We start from the raw sequence: 21,075 nt of genomic DNA, 5'->3' as shown, positions 1-21,075 counted from the left end.
TGTAAGCAAATCAAAGCATTTTAAGTTGATTCATGTTTAATATGATTGTATGTATGTTAGTTTATAAATTACAGCTTGTTAGCCTTTTTTTTTTTTTTAATTAAGGACAAATATTGGCCAGGTTCTTTTTTTGCACAGATTGTTTCATAATTCACAAAACAGGTTACTCTGCAACTTCTACACACATAGCAGGTCCAGACATCTTTTATTCAGTAGATTTTGATTGGAATGTAGATTTAACAGGTATTTGCTATCATTCTGTGGTAGATAATGGATGAACTGCAGCGGGTCTTCAATCAAGGAAACCCCCACTTCATGTCTGAACTGGAAATCTAGAATACACCGTACACAGATGAGTCCAGCTGCAAAACCTCCTCATCAGGACCCCTCAATTGTTGAAATCATCCCTCAGTTCTCCGGTTTCTAGACTAGCACCACTGAGCTACAGGACATGTCAGGGCAGTGAGGGACGTCTACGTGGATCATGTGACCAGCTGAGGGTAGATCTGAATTATTTTTATTTATTATTTTGGACCTCAAATACTTTTACTCACACACACACTTAAAAAAAATAAATAAATTTAAGAAAACAACTTTGACAAAAGGGCACTTGGGGCATCAAGAGAAAAAGGGGCAGGTGCTTCAGAACCTCTCTTCACGTGCCTGAGGCTGTCCATAGAAAAGAGCTACCAAACCCTGGAACCTCCTCTTTCGATACCATTCAAGTAGCAACTTCAGATCCCCTGATTTCAGCCAAACTTCAGTTTTTCATGACGATCTCCAGAAGTTTTTGTCCATTCTTGACAGAATACCAGACTGATGAGCCAGTCCTGCCATTTCTGTGCAGAGACTTGACAGAGTTGATGATGGTAACAATCTGTGCTTCATTTAAAAATTATATTTATTTTTTGTTTTATCTCTTTAAGCGGTTGTCTGAGACATTTCATCAAAAAGGAGCTGCTCCAAGACATCACTCCCTTTCAGCTGACCAAACTTGACGCTGATGACCAGAGGAACTGGGTCAGTGCAAGCAGTGCTGACATTGACCTTAAGGTGATGAATTGTTACTGTTCAATGTTTACTTGAAAAGCATAAAATACGCTGCATTCATTCCCTATGTCTTACTTACTGGATGTGTGCTGTCCCTCCTTGGTAGACTCTTCAAAGCAAATCAAGTAACAGAGTAGATGACCTCATGGCCCTCGAATTTAGAAAGGACTGCATGAAGTCCCTTTCCACAATTGTTAAAGTGCAAGAAAAGAGCCCTTTGAAATACCCCACTGTCAGTCAGATTGCATGTTTGGACCCCTCCATCATGAGCAGAGACTCAGAATGGTGTAAGGGAAACATGAAGTCTTTAGTGCAAAGATTTCTGCAGGACAAGCAGTTGATCGGAGGGATTTCTGCTGGTAGGAATGTTACAGGGAGAGCTTCAAAATAAAGGTTTTGCACAGCTTTTTTGCATGAACTCTAAATAATTAGAATATTTGGGATTTCAAAGGTGAAATGATTAAGAGAAGTGATTGTAAGTGAATGAATGCATTTGAACTGAAGTAACCCATTTTGGAGCTGCACACTCAAAGAGGAACTAAGGATTGGTCAACACTGGAAAGTCCTGGGCAGCTCTGCAGAAAGTTGCCCTGCAAAAAGTTCTGCACAGTACAGGGCCCTGCAGAGTGCAAGCGCAGTTCCAAATATCGTTGTGAAATGATCATGATGATACTGTATCTGTCATGAGGGTCTGCGGTCAAGGAGGAGAGTAGAAACGGGATTTTTTTATCCTGAAGAGAATAGCTGCTCCTCGAGCATGAGACGTAAATGATGACTGATAAACCTGTGATACCGAGCTGCATCTCAGTCTACGTTGCTCAGTTTGTTTGAGTTTCCTGTAAAAAAAAAAAAAAAAAAAAATCAGCAGAGAGAGATTTAAGATGTCTGAAAACCTCATCTCTTTTAACGTTCAAGGAAACAACTGTGACATCCCGACCCCCTGACTGCACTGTGCCACGAGACCTCTGCATGTCAAAACAGGGAAATGGACATTCAAGCTAAGCAACAGCATGGTACACAACACTGAGCACCTGCATGTAACAAAAAGAAAAATGCAACAACAGTGTAAACAAAGACAACATACCTGAGCCGTAGACAGAACTATACCACCCTCCCTCCCCCTCGTGTCTCCCAGAATTCGACACAATTTCCCCCATTTCCATCTGAAGAGGAGCTGCTGGGAACGTACAGTTGTGGAATAAAGTATACACTTTTCTCTCTCAGGGAAGAGAGTCTCCCTCTCCTAGACCTTCATTTTCTTCTCCCTCTTCTTCATCTTCCACCTCATCTCCCTCTCTTGGACCCTGAAGAAGAGTAAGAAGGGAGAAGAGGGTCCTAGAGAAGGAAAAGAGGGAGATGAAGATCCAGGAGAAGGAGAAGAGAAAAAGATCCAAGAGAGGGAGACATGGGACAAGGGAGTCCAGGGGAAGGAGATGAGAGAGAAGATGCTCCAGGAGAAGGAAAAGAGGGTCCAGGAGAGGGAGATGAGGAAGAATAAGGTGAAGGAGAGAAACAAGATTTTGATTCAGGAGTTTCTACATGTTTGTTGTTTTTTTTAAAGAAAATTTGATGGGTTTGTTTTTTGTCAACTTTGACCGAACGGCCAGGAAACCAACTGAAGCTCCAACCGATTCGACAGAGCAAAGTAAGTAACTTCTGAAGACGAAGCTCTTAGTTGGACTAGAAACAAGGATTATTCACAGCTGCATTTCTGGCTGCAAATGAACCCAAACAAGTTTGCTAATTTTTGATATTTACCAAATTAAACCGACCAGAAAAACTCGAATTCAAGTGCAAAACCAAGAGTTGGACACTAGATGGCACCATTTGGTCATTTTAATCACTTTAACACTGAATTCTATCATTTATTTCATCATTATGTTATCCAATATGTCCTCTCATGGCTGTTAATTATGTTCAAGTCTGTATCAACCTGAAAAAATAAGTGCATTTAAGTTTTTTTTCTCGGTATGTTAATTAGTAAAAACAAAAGGCAGCAGTGTTCACTCACAGACCAAAATATCTCAAAATAACATGAAGAAAATCATATTTAGACACAAGAAATTTTGTTTATTTTCTTTAATTCACAAAAACCTCATTAAAAACCCGTTTTACCCCCATTTTTTTGTTTTTAGAAGATGAAGCTCAGAAGCAACAAATGAAACAGTGAATCAACAATAAACACTTTTTGTTCTGAAAATATAAATATGGCTCCACTCAGTTCAGTATTTACACATAAATGATGTTATTAGACATTAACTGCATTTACATGGATGAAAAAAACAGTGACTTGACAGTAATAATCCTAAACAACTCACACAAGATTAAATATAACAATAAAAAGCATCAAATTACATGGTAGTTTCTACTGTTTATCTATAACAAATATTACTAGATAAACAGTAGACTCATAATGTATAAAAGTAGACACATCAAAACCTATTCATAATTCTGGAGGGTCTGTTTTAACTGTAACTGAAGTTCTAGAGAAAATACACTTAATGGATAATTTTTTTTAAAAAAAAAAGAAGAAAGCCATTTTTTATTTCGGTGTCAAGTAATTTCATCTTAAATATTATATAGTAGAAATGTACTGGTTGGAAATGCTGTAAAAGTCGATGTTTCTTGACTTTGTGGTGATGTGTAGCTGCACTGAATCATTCATTTTCTGAAATGACCCGTTAAATCCATATTTCGCTGCAACAGAATCACACAGAGACGTTGTGTTCAAAGACCGTTAGACTCCTCATTTTGTTCATCATCTCTGATGTTAAAGCTCCTCAGTTCTCAGCTGCTCCGTCATTCACAACCTTCAGTTCTATTCTCTCATCTTCTTCCTGAGCGTTCTGGTTCTGACCTCGTCTGTCATCTGTACCGACACAAAACACAACAGGTCTGAACATCTTCATGGAAAACTCCTTAAAACTCTGTGACTTTTGATTTCATGACAAACAGAAGAAGAAGAAGCATCTCCCTTCCGTCACGGGACGGAAATGAGATTATTTCATTTAAATCCAGCAAACGTTCTCATCCTGGATCAAACCAACGTCTTATTCAGACACCAGACTCACAACAAACAGGAAAAGATGCTTGTATGATAATTTGTACCGGTAATGATTTTTGCATCATTTCCTTCACACCAGTCTGTGGATCCATGTTTGAAGAGCCATAACTCTAGAAATAATGCAGCTGGAGTCCAGAAATTTGGCAGCTCCATTCATATGTTCATCTGGTCTTCAATGGTGAAACCCTGCTCTGACCCATGCCCTTGTGATTGCCCCCAGTAGGAGAATTTAAAATGTAGTGTTTGGTGTCAGTCAGACTTTTAAATTGCATTTTATTTATGGCCACATTAGGACAACCACTGAGCAGGTATGTTGGTGAAACCACTACAATAGAGCCTCAACTGGAAGAGTTACAGAGTATTGTCACTGGGCTAAAAGAATAATCACAGCTTTCCAAATCATTTTATAAAAAGTGTTTTTTATAATCAAATTTGCACCATCATTTCATTGGTTTGTGGTATTCTATCAAAGCAGTATTGTACCACTAAAGATCATTGACACATATCAATGAATCTGCTAAATTTCAGGACTGCAGCTGCAGTATTTATCAAATTATGTTCCTCAAACATTGATCCACAGATTGCCACAAAGGAAACGAAGCAAAAATTGACATGATGCCACTGTCTTAAAGAATATTTAGATGAAAAAAAGATGTTCCCTCTGACTTCAGATGGTCAACTCAATCAATCTTCCCACTTAAAAAATTATGTCAAATCGATCCTCCCACTCACTCCATAAGACGTTGACATCACTAAATATTTGACGCTCTGACAGTTAAGACTTGGTTTCAGTAAAACTAACTCAAAGAAAGTCAGTTTTTCCATAGCTCAAAGTTTCTTCAAGTGTTTTGCTTGATTTCTAAAAACAAAAAAACGTGATGCTGCATCAAAGTCTCAGCTTTAAGTTCACAAATTTTATGGCAGAACTGAAAGGAATGTTTGTGAGTCATCACCTGTTTAACACACAACACAAACACTGCAGGAATCCAGAAGGACATTTGGTTACTAAATGTTTGTTGTTCAACGAGTTTTAATGCTACAGTTTGCTCAGAAAGTTGCCTTTTTAGACAAATAAGTTCACATATAGTCAGTTCAAAGGACTTCTATTGCTCAGTGCAAAAACAACATTCAGAAATAGTGTTTTAAGTGTGTCTTCCCCAGTTACATAAAAACTGTATTTCTAAATGTAGAAAATGGGGGGGGGGGGGGGGGGGCTTGGTGTCACATTGAGCATGAAAGATAGGTGGTGTTAGAGATGTTTGCTGCTAATTAAAGCCACTAAAAGAACTCTGTTCCTTGAGGAAATTCATCCTTGTTACATCAAGGAGCTCCTGTCTTGGTGCTGAATGTCGTCCTGAACATGAGGAGGTTCAGACTCATCTAGTATGAATGTGATGGAAGATTCTGCTCTGAACGTTCAGCTTGATGCTGTACGTGGACAAATCACATACTTTTTATTTAATGTAAAGGTGGTTGGAAGCAGAAACGAGAGTCTTACTTGCTGACTGACGCTTTTTCCAACGCCAATAGCCGAGTCCTGCAGCCACAACAATGATAAGAACAGCAGAAACACAAACACCTATTATCCACTTCCATGTAGCTGGAGGAACAGATGAGAATTAAATTACTGACAATTCTGTGTTTAAAATAAGAAACAAAATGTGATTTACAGCTCAAACTTCACTATAACAGAAAAAAACTCACATTGCAACACTGTGATACTTCATGTTCCAATGTCCCATAATATTTACTATTATAATAACATCTCTCCCAATAAAAAAAACAACAACAATAGACTCAGATTTGGTCCATTTTCCTGATGAAACTATGCACTACACATGAGCAGAAAGTTGACAAACCAACAATTCTTTCTGTTTGTACTCGTTCTGGCTGATAAATGATGCAGTTTTGCAGTTTTTTGAAGGGAAACATGCCTTTAAAACTCACTGGTAGGTTTTTTAAGTTCAGAAAATGAACCAGTGCTCAGGATTTTAGCTGCTGGCATCAATTTGGCCTCACAGCAGTGTTCATTATCTGCCAGAAGGTGGCGCCACTAAACTATCTTTAAGACTTACAGGAAGCAGGATGACAGCATGCCAGTTTCTATTCATCAATCTGATCAAATGATTTGTAAGACAGAAAACTGCAAATTACTGTTTTCAGAAGTATGTCTATTTGAATTTTTATCTAAAAATTTTTTTTGTCACAGCTGATGATAATTCAACAAAAGAATGTTCTCAAACCAACATTCAGAATGATGTTATCAAGGCCTCAGTTTTGTTTTGTTTTTTTATCTAGAATGTTCCTGTGGTGTGATGTAAAGGTGGAACATTTCACCTTTTTGTTGAATCTATAAAACATTCCACGATAATAAAGGAACAACGTTATCTGTGAAATATTCAGTCTTGAGAATCACCAAGTGTTTTCAGAATGTCTTTCATTGTTCTACCTTCAAGAAGAAGATTATGGAAACTAACAGAAAACTTCCTGCTGAAAACTGACTTTGCATTTTTCTGTTTCTTTGTTTTCTTTACATCATATCCAGGAACCCTTAAATCAGAGTCAATTTTTATCCTGGAGGTCAGTCATGGAAAAAATTAGAAGCTTTGTTTCTGTATCAAGCTGCAAAAATTAAAAAAAAAATGTAGTGTTGATATTGAAGCAGTAAATGGTGCAGCCCAACATGCAGCTGTGAATAATCCTTGTTTATGGTCCAACTAAGAACTTGGTGTTCTGAAGTTACTTACTGCTTCCTGTCCAGTTGGTCGGAGCTTCAGTTGTTTGAATCTGTCGATTATCTGGGCGTTCTATTAAAGTTGAAACAAAAAAAAACCATCAGATTTACTTAAAAATACCAATAAACATGTAGAAACTCCTGAAACAACATTTCATCATTGATGTCCAACCACACTAAACACATTCACAGTCAACAGACAGAAACGTGGTCAACAACTGTTGTTCATTCAGCTCATTCTTATCTGACCTGTGCTGGTTTCTTCACCTTTTTCCTTCACAGCTGTAAGAGAAACATGAAAAAGATTCATGTGTTCAGCTGAAGTTCACTTATTTTCTGCAGTACAGAGAACCCACAGCTGCTGTGTCATTTATTTAACATCAGGTTCTACTGTTAAAGACAGTTTTTACAGTTCTGGACTAAAACTCCTCAGTGCTTACAGACTACAGAGAGGCTCTTCAACATGGTTCTAACTGCAGAATGACATTATTACAAAGGGTGGTGTCACTGATGTGGTGGTTAAAGTTCTTACCAAGAGTCACATTTGTGCATTTAGGTGTTCCAATGATCCAAATACAGCAGCAGTACTCTCCTTCATCTGACTGCTTCACTCCAGAGAGGTAGAGGGAAGCATCTCCCTTCTTCCAATGTTCAATGGAGACCTGTAATCTGCCATTGTAGTCTTTGTCCACATGTTTAGGGATATTTCCCTTAATTGCGTAAAGGTCTTTATTACCTTTACCCCACTGCAGTATATGTTCATTCACATTGATACTGAAGTTTGGGAAGCATGGTAGAACAACATCCTCACCAATCACTGCTCTCACAGCTTGTTTCTCAAAGTCATGTGGAGAAACAGGACAGTGAGAGTTTCCATCCAGCTGCCCTGTAATAAACCACAAACACAGCATACATTAACATACAGTCCAGAGAAGAAGATCTCAGCCACGTCAACGTACAACCGTTTCTGTTGAGGGAACACACTATGGAACGTTCTTTTACAAGAGGTCTCTAAAATGATAACACAGAAAAGCTGTTCTCAATGCCACATTCAAAAAACGTTTAACATGTTATCAAGACCTCAGATGGCAGAACATTTTTTGTAGAACGTCTCATTGTGATATAATAAAGGTGGAACATTCTGGCTGCAATGTTCTGAGGATGTCATGGGAACACAGAATCTATAAAATATCCTTACAATGTTCCACAATATTCCAGGTAACAAATGAAGAATGTTTTAAAATCAACATTAAAATGACTAAAATGACAGAATGTTTTATGTATAAAACCCTTTGTAACGTTTCTGTAACCTGGTACATTAAAGTGGAACAATTTTCTTTTTTTTAAGGAAACACATTATAAAATGTTCTTCTAGAAGATGTCCCCACAGTGATCAAAGAAAGATGTTCTCATTACAACATTCAAAAAAACATTTTAAAGATGTCATCAAGACAAAAAAAAAAAAAAAAAAAGAACGTTCTACCAGCTGGTAGAACATTCTTTTTATAACATTCCTACATTGTGATATAATCAAGGTGGAACATTTTGGCTGCAATGTTCTGAGGATGTTTTAGGGATGTTGTTAAAAACGTTCCTACAGTGTTACACAAACTTCCTGGTAAAAAAGGAAGAACTTTATAAAACCAACATTTCAATGACTCAGATGACAAAATGTTTTATATACAGAACATTTACTCATGTTCCTGTAATCTGGTGTATTTGAGGTTTTGTTAAGGGAACACATAAAACTTCTATAAGATGTCCCCGCAATAATAGCAAAAGAAAGATGTTTTCAGTACACCAATCAAGGAACATTTAACGTCTTATCAAGATCTCAGATGGGAGAAAAAAAATTGCAGAACGTTGAATTGTGATATAATAAAGGTGGAATAATTTGCCTTTTTGTTAAGGGAACACATTATAGAACCTTCTTCTATGAGATGCTCCCACAGTGATTGCAAAATAAAGATGTTTTCAATCCAACAATCAAGAAGCATTTAACATGTTATCAAGAGCTCAGATGGCAGAGCGTTCTTTTCGTTTCATTGTGATATAATAAAGGTGGAACATTCTGGCTGCAATGTTCTGAGGATGTTTTGGGGATGTTAAGAGGCTGAAGAACCTCTAAACCATTCCCACAATGTTCCTGATAAAGGAAGAACTATGTTTTATATACAGAACCCTTTGTAACATTCCTGTAATCTGGGATATTAAATGTAGAATATTTGACTTTATCATAGAGGGAAGACATTACAGAATGTTGTTTTATAAGATGTTTCCACTGTGATGACAGAGAAAAGATGTTCTCAATGCAGCATTCAAGGAACATTTAGCATGTTATCAAGAAGGTTCTTTATAGAACATTCCTCTATTGTGATATAAAATAGGTGGAACATCCTGGCTGCAATGTTCTGAGGATGTTGTTAAGAGAACTAAGAATGTAAAACGTTCCCACAATGTTCCATGAGAACAAAGGAGGAACATTCTCAGTACTGTACTGATGTCTTCAGAGGAACAACGAAAACAGATTTGATTGAACCCTAATTATCTGTGGTTTGATCAAATATCACACATGGACGGAATTTTAAAAAAGTAAGTTGTCAAATAAACAACTACAATAAAAACAACCGACATCAATCAGATAATTGGCAGCATCAGAGGAAATCAAAGCGTGCCTCCTGACACTCAACTATCACATGATTTCCGTGTCACGTCTTAAGTTAAAAGCGAAGTTTTAAAGTGAAGTTTCACTTTCACTTTTAAACAAAGCAGTAGACAGCGCCGACAAAAAAATAATACTTAGATTAAAAACTGCCTTGAACTTTCTCACTGCACTCTGAAGCTCCTCTAAAATAGCTCCTGTGGTTTTTGGAAATCTGGCTAGACTCCAGGAACTGCACTCTGAGTTCATTCAAAGCAACGACGCGGTTTGACGCAAATCGACGGAATTAATGGACCCGAATTTAACACTAATTATCGACCAATATTCAAACCCAGATCGATTTCTACTCTTCTATAGAAAGCAGACTTACCGCAGCAGGAGATAAAAGACAAGACGATAGAAATCCGCAGCAGTTTAAGTCTGTTATCCATACTTCTAAGCTCAAGATGGAGCTGACAACAGGAAAAATGCAAAACGTCGTCTCACCTGACTGGGAACCTTGGCAAAACACCTGAAATCAGAGGTCAGAGCTGCTGACGTGAGAGCACTGAGATCAATTTATGGAGTCACCAGATAAGATAAGAAATGTGAAAATTGTGGAACCATGAACTATTCATCACCTATACACTGCTTAATCCTCATTATGGTTGCAGACGGGCTGGAGTCTATCCCAGCTGCCTTTGGCTGAAGGTAGGGGACACCTGGACAGGTCACTATAGAACCTGTTATGTGGGGATATGGGCTTTTATTTACTTTGATTTTCTTTATTTGCGTGATTATTTGGTGTGTGGTTTCCTTATATTTTGTTGTCAAATTATTTGTTTGATTTCTGCGTTAGTTTCCTAAATTGTATGTCTTGTTGCCTTGTTTTTCTTGTATATTTTTTTTGTTCCTAAATGAGTTCAGGTCACGCCCACTACCTGCCGGTGTGTACCGGGAACAGAGACTATGGACATTGGTTGAGCGCACCCGGTGCCAATCAGTTTGATTACGCAGGACAGAATCTGGGACAATGACAGCAAACAAAAGAGACAATCAACTGCAGGAGCGCGGCAGCGGGGCGAGCCGCGGAGAGACAGGCAGTGCGGCGGCGGCAGAAGCAGCGTGAACGGCAGCACGATAGACAACAGGGCAGAAGCGACGGTGAATGGCGGTGTGTAACGAGCGCCATGGCAGACTACGAGGCTGAAACAAGGGCGCACAGTACCGGCACAGAGACAGGACGACCGAAGAGCGAGAGAGAGACGCACGGGAGCCACGAAGTGGGGCCAGGTCTGGAATATAGCCGTCCAGACCCGGTGAGTCGCCACACACGGGAGGGATACGCGTGGGTCCTTTATTGCTTCCCCCACTGGCAGATCCTCTCTTTCTCCCAGGCTCTAGAGCCTGCGTGATCGCGAGGCGCAGCGCCGTGGCCCTGGAGGACTGGAGAAGCTCCCCTGAACCCCCATCAGAGAAGAGGCCCCGCATGACGAGTCCAGTGGTCGCCAATCCCTTAGTGACTTTATTTTAAGAACTTTTAGTCTGCTAAATTTTTATCATTTATTGTTAACGTTTATTTTTTAGACCAATAAATTTATTGGAGCAGAAAAAAAAATGTTTTTATCCTCTGTTGTTATGCACTGCTCACCTCTGGGTTAAGAACCTCTTTTAAACGGGTCCTAGTCCCTTACTAGGTGGTGTTGTCAGCTTTAATTGTTTTGTAATCCAAATTTTCCAATTTAATTATATTTTAAAGGTTTTAATCTGTATTATACATCCCACTCGGCCTGACAGTTATACATGTGACATATCCTTGTGGATGTGAAGAACTTTCACTTCTACTGTCTCCGTCTTCCTTGTTAAAGCAGTTGAAATCTAGTTTGTCCTTGAATCTTTCAGTGAGTTTGAATAAAATGTTGAAATTATGGCTGTGTTCCAATATTTGTATGTATGGCACCAGAAATAGATTTAGTCTGTTCTAATACGCAGCATGTTGAATGGATTTCTACTACATGTGGAGGGATTGTGAAGTGTGCAGCCAACATGGTTTTCTGTCCATTCTGAGCCACAGTCCTCTGCACGGTTACATCACCAACATTATAAGAGTATCAACAAGCTTAGAGAGCAAACAGACGACAGCCCATTTCATTCCACAGACCGTGACAGTTGAAGTGATTATTAGTTGTATCTGTGCAGCAGGAAACAATGAGGACTTTGTGAGGACAGCTGGAGTTCAGGCTGGAAGTGAAAAGAAGAAGAAAATGATTTGGAACTCAGCATAAGTACATGATGTGTGTTCAGTTTACTCTCAGAGTTGTGCACATTCTCAGATAGATGTTAACATGTTGAAACAAGCTGCAGTTTATTAGTCTGACCTGTAGACTGTTCCAATATGAGGCAGTTAACAGCTGAGAGATGTTAAATATGAACTGTCCTCAGAGCTGTTGGATCCATTATTGTAGTGAAGAGTTTCCATCACTCAGCCTCCCACTGACCTCCTGATTGGTTGAATAATTTTGAAACTTCCTCATCCAGGTGTCCCACCTGTGCTGCAGACAGTATCTATGCAGTGGAGACAGAGCTGCCAGTGTGAGACGAGACTTTAAAGGAGAAGATGAAGACTGTTTGGATTCTCTACCTTGAATCTCTGCACAAGTGTTCAGCTGCATCTTTCCTGCTGACTTCTAATGTTTTCTTTAAGAACAAATCAACCAAAATCCAGCAAAATTCTCTGGATTTTGTTTGATTTTTTTTTGTGAATGTTATTAAGAAATATTTTTAAAATTTCTTTTTTTCCACCAAAAAATGATCAGAGATTTTCCAAAATGTTGAAACATCAGAAGTTTCACTTTGAAAATATTTTTTTCCCACATTTTCAAACTTTAAAATGGGTCAATTTTGACCCGCAGGACGACATGAGTGTTAAAGATGTGAATATTCCAGATCAAATGGTGAGCTGAGCTTTGGACTGAGGCAGCGCTGCAGAGAACAAGACCACATATTTTCACGCCAGCTGCAGTAAAGTCATAATGCAGAAGAAAAGGAGATAAAAGCAGTAAAACTCCTCCTTACATGTTGAACTCTTCTTCCAGATGTCTGTAGCTGAAGGAGGAAACAAACCTGACAATCAGCAGTCCAGAATAATGTGTTTGTGTCGGAACTACTCAACAAAAATATGAACGCAACACTTTTGTTTTTGTTCCCATTTTTTATGAGATGAACTCAAAGATGTAAAACTTTTTCCACATACACAATATCACCATTTCTCTCAAATATTGTTCACAAATCTGTCTAAATCTGTGATAGTGAGCGCTTCTCCTTTGCTGAGATAATCCATCCCACCTCACAGGTGTGCCATATCAAGATGCTGATTAGACACCATGATTAGTGCACAGGTGTGCCTTAGACTGCCCACAATAAAAGGACACTCTGAAAGGTGCAGTTTTATCACAGCACAATGCTACAGATGTTGCAAGATTTGAGGGAGCGTGTAATTGGCATGCTGACAGCAAGAATGTCAACCAGAGCTGTTGCTGGTGTATTGAATGTTCATTTCTGTACCATAAGCCGTCTCCAAAGGCATTTCAGAGAATTTGGCAGTACATCCAACCAGCCTCACCACCGCAGACCACTGTCAATAGTCATGGATATAGGATGCCCTAGTCAGCCATAAGGATGGGATTATGAAGGAGCGACAGCAAAATGAGGGAGCGTGGTATGATATTATAACCTGTGACTTATAATGCTATATGCTATAACCTGATGAATGTGTGAACTAACCAAATGCTTACTTTTTATATTCTTTAATTTTGAAACAGTGTAAAAATCAGAAGAGTGCCTCATTCAGAAGAATGATGGGTTGATTATTTTTGGGAGAATGTCTTTTTCTTATACATTTTTATAAGTTGGTTGTTTTTTTAAATATGTCCTTTTTGTATTTGATGTTGAACAATGAACACTGGTCTGATATGATTCAGGAGGACAGGAGTGATTGGTTGTGTTTTTCAATTACATATTCCTGAACCTTTGTATTAGAAGTGACCACTTGAGGGCAGCACTTCACTGGGAGCAGTGAGGGCCTTGGTTACCAGAGGGGTGAGGAGGTTAAGGTTGACTATTACTACATAAATGAGAATGCTTTCAAGGTTTTGATTACTGTGAAATGCAGATGTTTACAGAAGAATCTGATCACCCTGGGAAGATAAGGGATTACTAAACTAGTGAGTAATCTGGAGCAAAGATAGGTTAGTATTAAATGATGCCCGTAGAGGTTCATTAGCTCTGTATACATTTTTGGGGAATTTCCATGAACGGCTAGTGTAACTACAAGGTCTGCAGGTGGAGAAATGCTCTTTTACAGGTTGAACTACACATGAAGTCCAATTAGATGAGTCCAAATAGGTCTCAGCTGCCTACATTTGGACAAAATGTGTAATTAGCAAACAGTTCCTGACCATTTTCATCACTTTTCTTTCAAATTTCAGTAAAATAACTGTATTTTAAACTGATTTGAATGCTGCAAAACAGTGTTTATTTTTTACAAACATCTCTGATGTGATATTCTTGTGTTTGTATTAGTACTTTTACCATAAAATATAAATAATACCATCAATATTCAGGGCTTAAAGTGAGAAAAAATCCTGAGCCTGAACTTCTTAGATCCAATTTATAGTGTCAATAAACGTATTTAAATGTGTTTTAAAACTCACTAAAACACAATATACATGAGATTCTATTAATTCAGAGCAAATATGAGGTCATCTGGTGGAAATAATGTCCATTATGATCCCACTATTTTATTGTTGCTCAAATGTAAAACCTTACTTGGCCAAAACTTAAGACTTTTTAGAAAGTGCTCCAAATCCGATTTTTTTTTGTGTTGATGTTTCAATACCACATCACTATAATTGCAAAGATTTATTTTAGTGTAAAGGGGAAAAAATCATGAAAATCAAGTACATGTATTATTAATAACTTTTAATAATTTTTATCTCTTCAGTAGATTTAACAAGAACTCAAAACAACACCAACCACAACAAAACTGCTACAAAACTAAGCTGCTTTCCTTCATAAGGCACAATTTTTACTTACAACATTATCTCAAGTGTCAGTCTCAAGAGAATATTAAGTGGTTGGAGAATACTGTTTGAAAAAGTCATTTCTTTTTTGCTTTTTTGCTTTGTTTGTGAATTTTCTGAACATTTTCTTTTTAACATGTTGTTCAAAATGTTGTTTGTTGAAATAAACTGCAAAACACAGACAACAGAATTAACTTGTTTAATATTCTCTGGAACACTACAAGAGAATAAACTGTCATATGTCACTTGCTATACCAACTTTGTATTTAAGCAGGTAATAAAAGTACTAGTATTAACTCTTAAATGCAATTTTAGTTATTGCCTCACAATATAAAATTCCTCTGAATAAGTTGATCATGATGCTGACTCTCCCAAACTCTGTAACTAGCAAAGAAATTCGGGCCTTCCTGATCTGGTTTATCTGGGTCCTGGCAGCAATGGACTGCTCATGCTGAAGAACTTCTGGCCTTTTCCTCTGGAGTCAGCCCATTTCTCACACAGATGTGATTAAGAAGCCCTCTGTAGCACATAACCACACATACGCATGTTAGTAACTGCTCATTTGATAAACCTCAATAATCTGTGTGATTAGTTTAAATAATTTGATTTTCAATTTGAACTGACACACATTTTGTTTGTTTTTGGTAAGGGGAAAAAATGTATTCACTGTATAATTTGTTCAGTTGGCTTTCAATTTAAATGTTTCTATTTTTATCTATATTTTGGGAAGAAAAAACGGTGAAAAGCAGGCTAAGAATATTCTTATTTAACTATCCATTATTCATTTCACACAACCCATACGTTCGTTCTTTTCTTACTAACAATATTTGCTTAAGATTGGAGATTTTTTGTTTGTGGCTAGACATCATTCAGATGCATAAGGTCACAAAATCTGCTGAGAGCTATTTAACTCATTATTACAAACATCCTATATGTTCTCAAATAAAAAAGGTTAATATCACCTAAGCTACATTCAGTTTGTGCATATTTAACTAAACAGATGTTCTGAGTAGAATAATGGGACAAATCCATATGGCTTGATCTTTGATTTTTTTCCTTTCAAAATAAAATCCAGTAAACGAAATAGCTGTTTCCTTTTTTTCCTTTTGCCGTGGTAAAACATAGAAAATGTTTAAAGATTAAGAAATCAAACAAAATCAACAACTTCTGTTTTTGTTACTTTTTTAATTCAGTACCTAAGCCCGTTTGTTTTTATTTTGTGGTGAAACCATGGGGACTGTGGGGCGTGCACGCGCATCGCCACTGACGCACTTACGCCAATGGGGCGAGTCAACGCACCGCGGCTCAGGGATCGCGGCAGCGGCTGCTCTCTTTGTTAATCAGCAGAGACACATCCTCTCTCCTCTGTCACACCAAGTCTGAGCAAACTTTAGTATCTGCGTCTTTGGGCTAAACACAAGCTCCAACGCTATTGACCAGTGATCAGCTGCTCGATTCTTCACCGCACCACTCACAGATTGGAGCTCCGTGCGCTCTGGAGAGACCAGGCAGCCACAGGGCTGGGACACGTGGAATGGGTATACAGTCCAAGCAGAAATAAACTAAATAATATGCAATATATATCAATGTGTTTCCAGCAATTCCCTTTAAATATAATTACAAAAAACACCAACAAATATTGCAAATTTGGATTTTGTTTGTGGGATACTGCTATTTCTTATCAGTGGCTCAGCAGCACTGACGATGCCGAACCAAGAGGGCGCAGCATATCGTGCGCCCAGTCGATGCGCACTCGCAGTTAGAAAACTGTAATTGTATAAAAGTTCTATCAGAAAGCCGCATGCCTGGACAGAAAGTGTATAATTTTTAATGTAGGATTTGGAGTTTGATTGATTAAAGCGGAGCAACTGAATGCACAATGACGCACATGCGTGGAGCCTTCGGGACGGAGATGGATGAAATTTTTAAATGGTACACTTCCATGGGCCGGAAATCCGGCGCGGCGCCGGAAAACTTTAAGCCCTGAATATTATTGCCTAAAGAACAGCATCCACATAGCACATTAAAATAAGAAGAATACAGTCACCAAAAATACATGAAAACTTTGCAGAATTTCCAAATAATTTTAATACTTTGAATATTTATACAAAAGTAAATATGTGAAAATCATCTACTAGGAAAAATAGTGCCTTTGTTGATTCATCATCACATCAGATTCAGACTTAATCATTAATCACACCTTAACAAACCAAATGTCATTTTGAGCCTGTTTGTTCACTTTAGCAATGTGTAAATAAGTGTTAAACCAGCAGTATGTTTAATAGAAATATTTAAAAAACGAAATCCTAATCATCACAACTAATATATCTGACACATTTCGTTGGACTTCTGCACAATGACAATAAAGTCTCTTTATCTTTGTCTTATCATCAATATCAACACATTGCAGTTGTGTAATTATTGTCTTCGTTATCGGTAAATAAAAATGTCAAGAAATGAATTAATCTGAAAGAACATGTTTTACACAGTCATCAGCCAATAATGCAGCAAATTTAAAGAAACACAATGACACATCATGCCTTTGTGAGTAACAGTTTAAGACACAACACCATAGTTTGATTCTGTTTAACTTTCTGCCCCTAAATCAATCATTTTTAGCAACACTTAGAGCGTGATGGCGCTGGATGTTACTGCAAACCTTCAACTTGAGCGTTTAAGTATATAATGTTGTCAAGTTAAGGTTCCAAAGTCCCAAAGCAGTTATTGTCCATCCTGAGGAGCTTCTACTTTGAAGACGACAGGACCCTGGATGGTGAAGCCGAGATAGTGAAGCATCGGGCTCAGTCCTGAACCGTCTGGTTTAGCTTCTACTCTGGCCTTTATTCTCTGCCCCCCTGCACAAACAAACACTTCCTGTTCCACTCGGACTGGAAGGAGGATGTTTTTGATTTGTGGGATATGCCACACTTCCCCATTGCACCAGATCTCATTGATCCGTCTCACTTTCTTCATGTTCTTTTCATGCTCTTCATTAGCTAACTCCCTGTCCACCTTTTCTTCCACAATTGCATCCAATCTTGATTTGTGAATCCACCTGCTCAGTCCAGAGCCCTTTCCCAGGAAAAACAGAGTCAACAGGTACCGGCCTCGGAGGTACTTTGCATATTTTGCTTCAAATGTTCTCTCCATTAGCGTGACATACTCTCCCAGGTCTGGATCAAGTATGATTTCAGGAGATTGTTGTGCAGACTCTTCTTCTGGGACATTTTCTTCAGCAGTGTCCTCATCCTCTGGGATTTCTGACCAATCCTCTGCTGTGACGTCTAGATCTACTTCATCATCCTCCTCTTGTGTCACCTCAGGTTGTTCCCTGGGCCAAAACAACAGCAGAACCAACAGACAAAACTCTGGTCTTTGACGTCTAACTTCAGTGCCCAGGAACCTGTGAAGTATCGCCTGGAGTTCTGTCACCGGGGTCAGCTGAGGAGAATCAGGCTTCTTGTTGCTCAGGAGGATGTTGGAGAGAACGTACCTCTCAGCTACTCTGACATCGTCATCGTTTTCCTCGTAGTCACTTTTCAAGACATCTCGGATGGCCTCGAGGTCAGACACTGTTTTCTCAGACTCCTCAAACCCGGCACATCTTCCCTTTGACGTCAAAAGGCCGTGATTGAGACAGTCGAGAAGACCTGGAAAGCTGGTGGATTCAGATGCCGTTTTTGTTGTGTAGTATTTGTAGCAGAGCGCAACATCCTTCCAGAAGTAACCTGGCTCTGTGGTTGTCATGTTTGCCTTGGAGTAGGTTAGATACCATTCAAAAAAGGCAAACTTGTCTTCGACTTCCATTTTCAAGTTTGGATGCAAAGTTGTAGGAAGGATCCCATTAAGTTTACCAAAGACAATCTTTGCGATTTGAATGATACCAAACAGGCCTCTGTTATTGAAGGACTCTGAAAATGTTGCAGCGTCTTCTTCACCTTCCATCTGTGGACCCTCTTCTCTTTCTGCTTTCTGCTCCACATCGTTAAATGCTTCAAAGGCTTTTATTGCCATGTTTATAACATCACTCTGTTGACAGGCTGTCCTCATCAAACGGTTCTTATAGACTTGTCCGAGGGTGTCTGCCGTGTAAGAGCTGGTTGGAGCTCTTTCAATGGCGATCTCTGCCCATTCTTCAGCTCTGTCATAGCAACAGCAATGGATGAAATACAGACGAGCAAGTGTTTGTGGGAAAATGGCGTTCTGACTGAATTTAGTCGATGCGGTTTTCAGGACAGAGATAGCGTGGTAGAAGTTCTCTTTCTCCAATATATCTGTAATCAATGCTGAGAATTTCTCTCGACCCTTCTCTCCCATTTCTCTCTTTACCAGCAAATCTCTGATAAACTGGATTATATATGATTCAGGCAGATTTCCACAAAGTGAGGACATTAATTTCTTTGCCGTAGTACTTCTGGTAATCCTCAACTTTGCTAGTCGGTCGACAAATTCCCGTGCAATCTCTGGCTTAATTATACGTATTTCATCAGGATTGGATGTGTTGATAATGACGGTAAAAGGCTTCATTCTTTCTTCAAAAGGAGGGCCTCCATGGATGGGATCTGGTGGTCCAAGGACTTGCTGGCACTCGTGCATCCGGAGGTAAGACTCAGGAACATATGCATTCAGTAGAGCCAGGAAAGAGAATAGCTGAGCATTGGTGGAATTTTGGTTTTGATGCAAGTACTGGCAAAGCCTTGCTGTTAATTCTTCCTCATCCCTGCTGTCAGGTTCTGTTGAGCTATGTTCCATGACTGTAACCTCTGATTTTAAAATTAGAAAAGTTCTGTGTCTGCTTCAAGAAGATAGTCCAGCAGCATTCAAATACCTAAAGAGGAGATGATAAGAGACTGGTGTTATTTATTTTCAATTAAAATCTGCAATCATTCACTTATCTCGTTATTCCCAACTCCCCAACTGGTCGAGGCAGACGGCTGCCTTCTCTGAGCCTGGGTCTGTCAAAGTTTTTTTAGGAAGGTTTTTGTTGTTCCCTTCACCATTACTGACGTGTGTGAGATATATTGTGAAATGGTGCTCGGGTACACTACCGGTCAGACTATCCCATATTTTCCATGAAAACTCACACTTTTATCCACGTGCTAACATAACTGCACAAGGGTTTTCTAGTCATCAATGAGCCTTTCAACACCATTAGCTAACACAATGTAGCATTAGAACACAGGAGTGATGGTTGCTGGAAATGTTCCTCTGTACCACTATGGAGATATTCCATTAAAAATCAGCCCTTTCCAGCTAGAATAGTCATTTACCACATTAACAATGTCTAGACTGGATTTACCATTCATTTAATGTTAATGTAACTACGGTAGTGAATATAATTATAAATGTAAACTCTGACTATGCTACCCTCAGCTGTGCTTTGTGTTCGTGCTAATCAACACTAAGATGATGATCAACCAATTACCTTTAAAGCCCCTAAGCATTTCCATTTGTTAGTTTTGTGAGCATTCAAATGCCTTCAAGTCTGATGAACTTTTTCCCTGAGAATGTGGGAACCAGTTGCATGGCATCTTGTTGAATAAATTAACTGATTAATTCATGCGTATGACTGCAGAGTTAAAAAGTAATTTCTGTGATATGTTAAAATTGACATTACATCACTGACAGGAGATGATTTCTAGAAATCAAATAGAATTTTATAATAATCAGCAGCAGCATATTTAAACTGTAATTGTTAGAAAAAAATAACAAAAAATGAATCTGCTGCTCAGACATACTGTACGTTTAATCAGTACCAGAGATTACATTAACTGATGGATTTTCTACTAGCTCATTTTAATTTGCCATGACATAATATTGGAATTGTGAGGCTAGAAAGTTCAGGAATACCAGACTTTTCTGATCATTAAGTAGTTATTTTGTAACTTTTGTTATAATTTTACCTAAATGTTGATAAAATCTTGATGAATTTTGTGATAATTATGAATATATAGTGCTTATAATTACATAAAAATACCCAGAAGTACTTGTTCAAACCTTAGGAATTAGTGATTCATCAGTATATTTTACTGATTTTTAAAGTAATACTATATTACTAAAGTTAGAGAACGGTTCCCTTTATTAAGGTCTCTTAATAGATTTGCTAGGATGTAATCACTGACCTGTAGAAGCACTTCTGATGAGGTCTGTTATCCACTTCAGTCTCTTAGTAACACTGTAGATTCTGGACAACAAAGTGCATAAAATTCATAAATAACAACAAAGCATTCATAATTACACACTGTTAATTTAAGAAAATGAATCAAAACATCCATGAGCAGAAACATGTACAGGAATCATCTTCTGTCCTGATATTAGGTAGATATTTTCAGAAACAGTCAAATGAATAAAAACAGAAACATCTATTACATAGTTTGAGCCAATGTAGGTAAGCTGAGGTAAATTAGCAGCACATAGATCATTTAACTGATGAATAAATTATTAAGCAGAATCTTGTTACCTGTTTGAGTTCCAGCAGGTGAGGATGAGGAAGGAGCCAGAGGAT

The 21,075-nt window shown here is 38.4% G+C and overlaps 1 long non-coding RNA gene across 1 annotated transcript; it reads right to left on the bottom strand.

Moving 5' to 3' along the window:
• Positions 1 to 5,640: 5,640 nt before the first annotated feature.
• Positions 5,641 to 7,372, bottom strand: LOC127532466 (uncharacterized). The gene is made up of 3 exons (XR_007939910.1): positions 7,098 to 7,372; positions 6,862 to 6,921; positions 5,641 to 5,714 (listed from the first exon to the last, which is right to left on the bottom strand). It is a non-coding gene; the product is annotated as an uncharacterized LOC127532466 (long non-coding RNA).
• Between the last annotated feature and the right edge of the window lie 13,703 nt (positions 7,373 to 21,075).

The sequence above is a fragment of the Acanthochromis polyacanthus genome, chromosome 23 (genome assembly GCF_021347895.1).
Source record: "Acanthochromis polyacanthus isolate Apoly-LR-REF ecotype Palm Island chromosome 23, KAUST_Apoly_ChrSc, whole genome shotgun sequence".
NCBI lineage: Eukaryota > Metazoa > Chordata > Actinopteri > Pomacentridae > Acanthochromis > Acanthochromis polyacanthus.
Note: the sequence above shows the minus strand (reverse complement) of the source record. Positions and strands in the feature narration are given on the sequence as shown.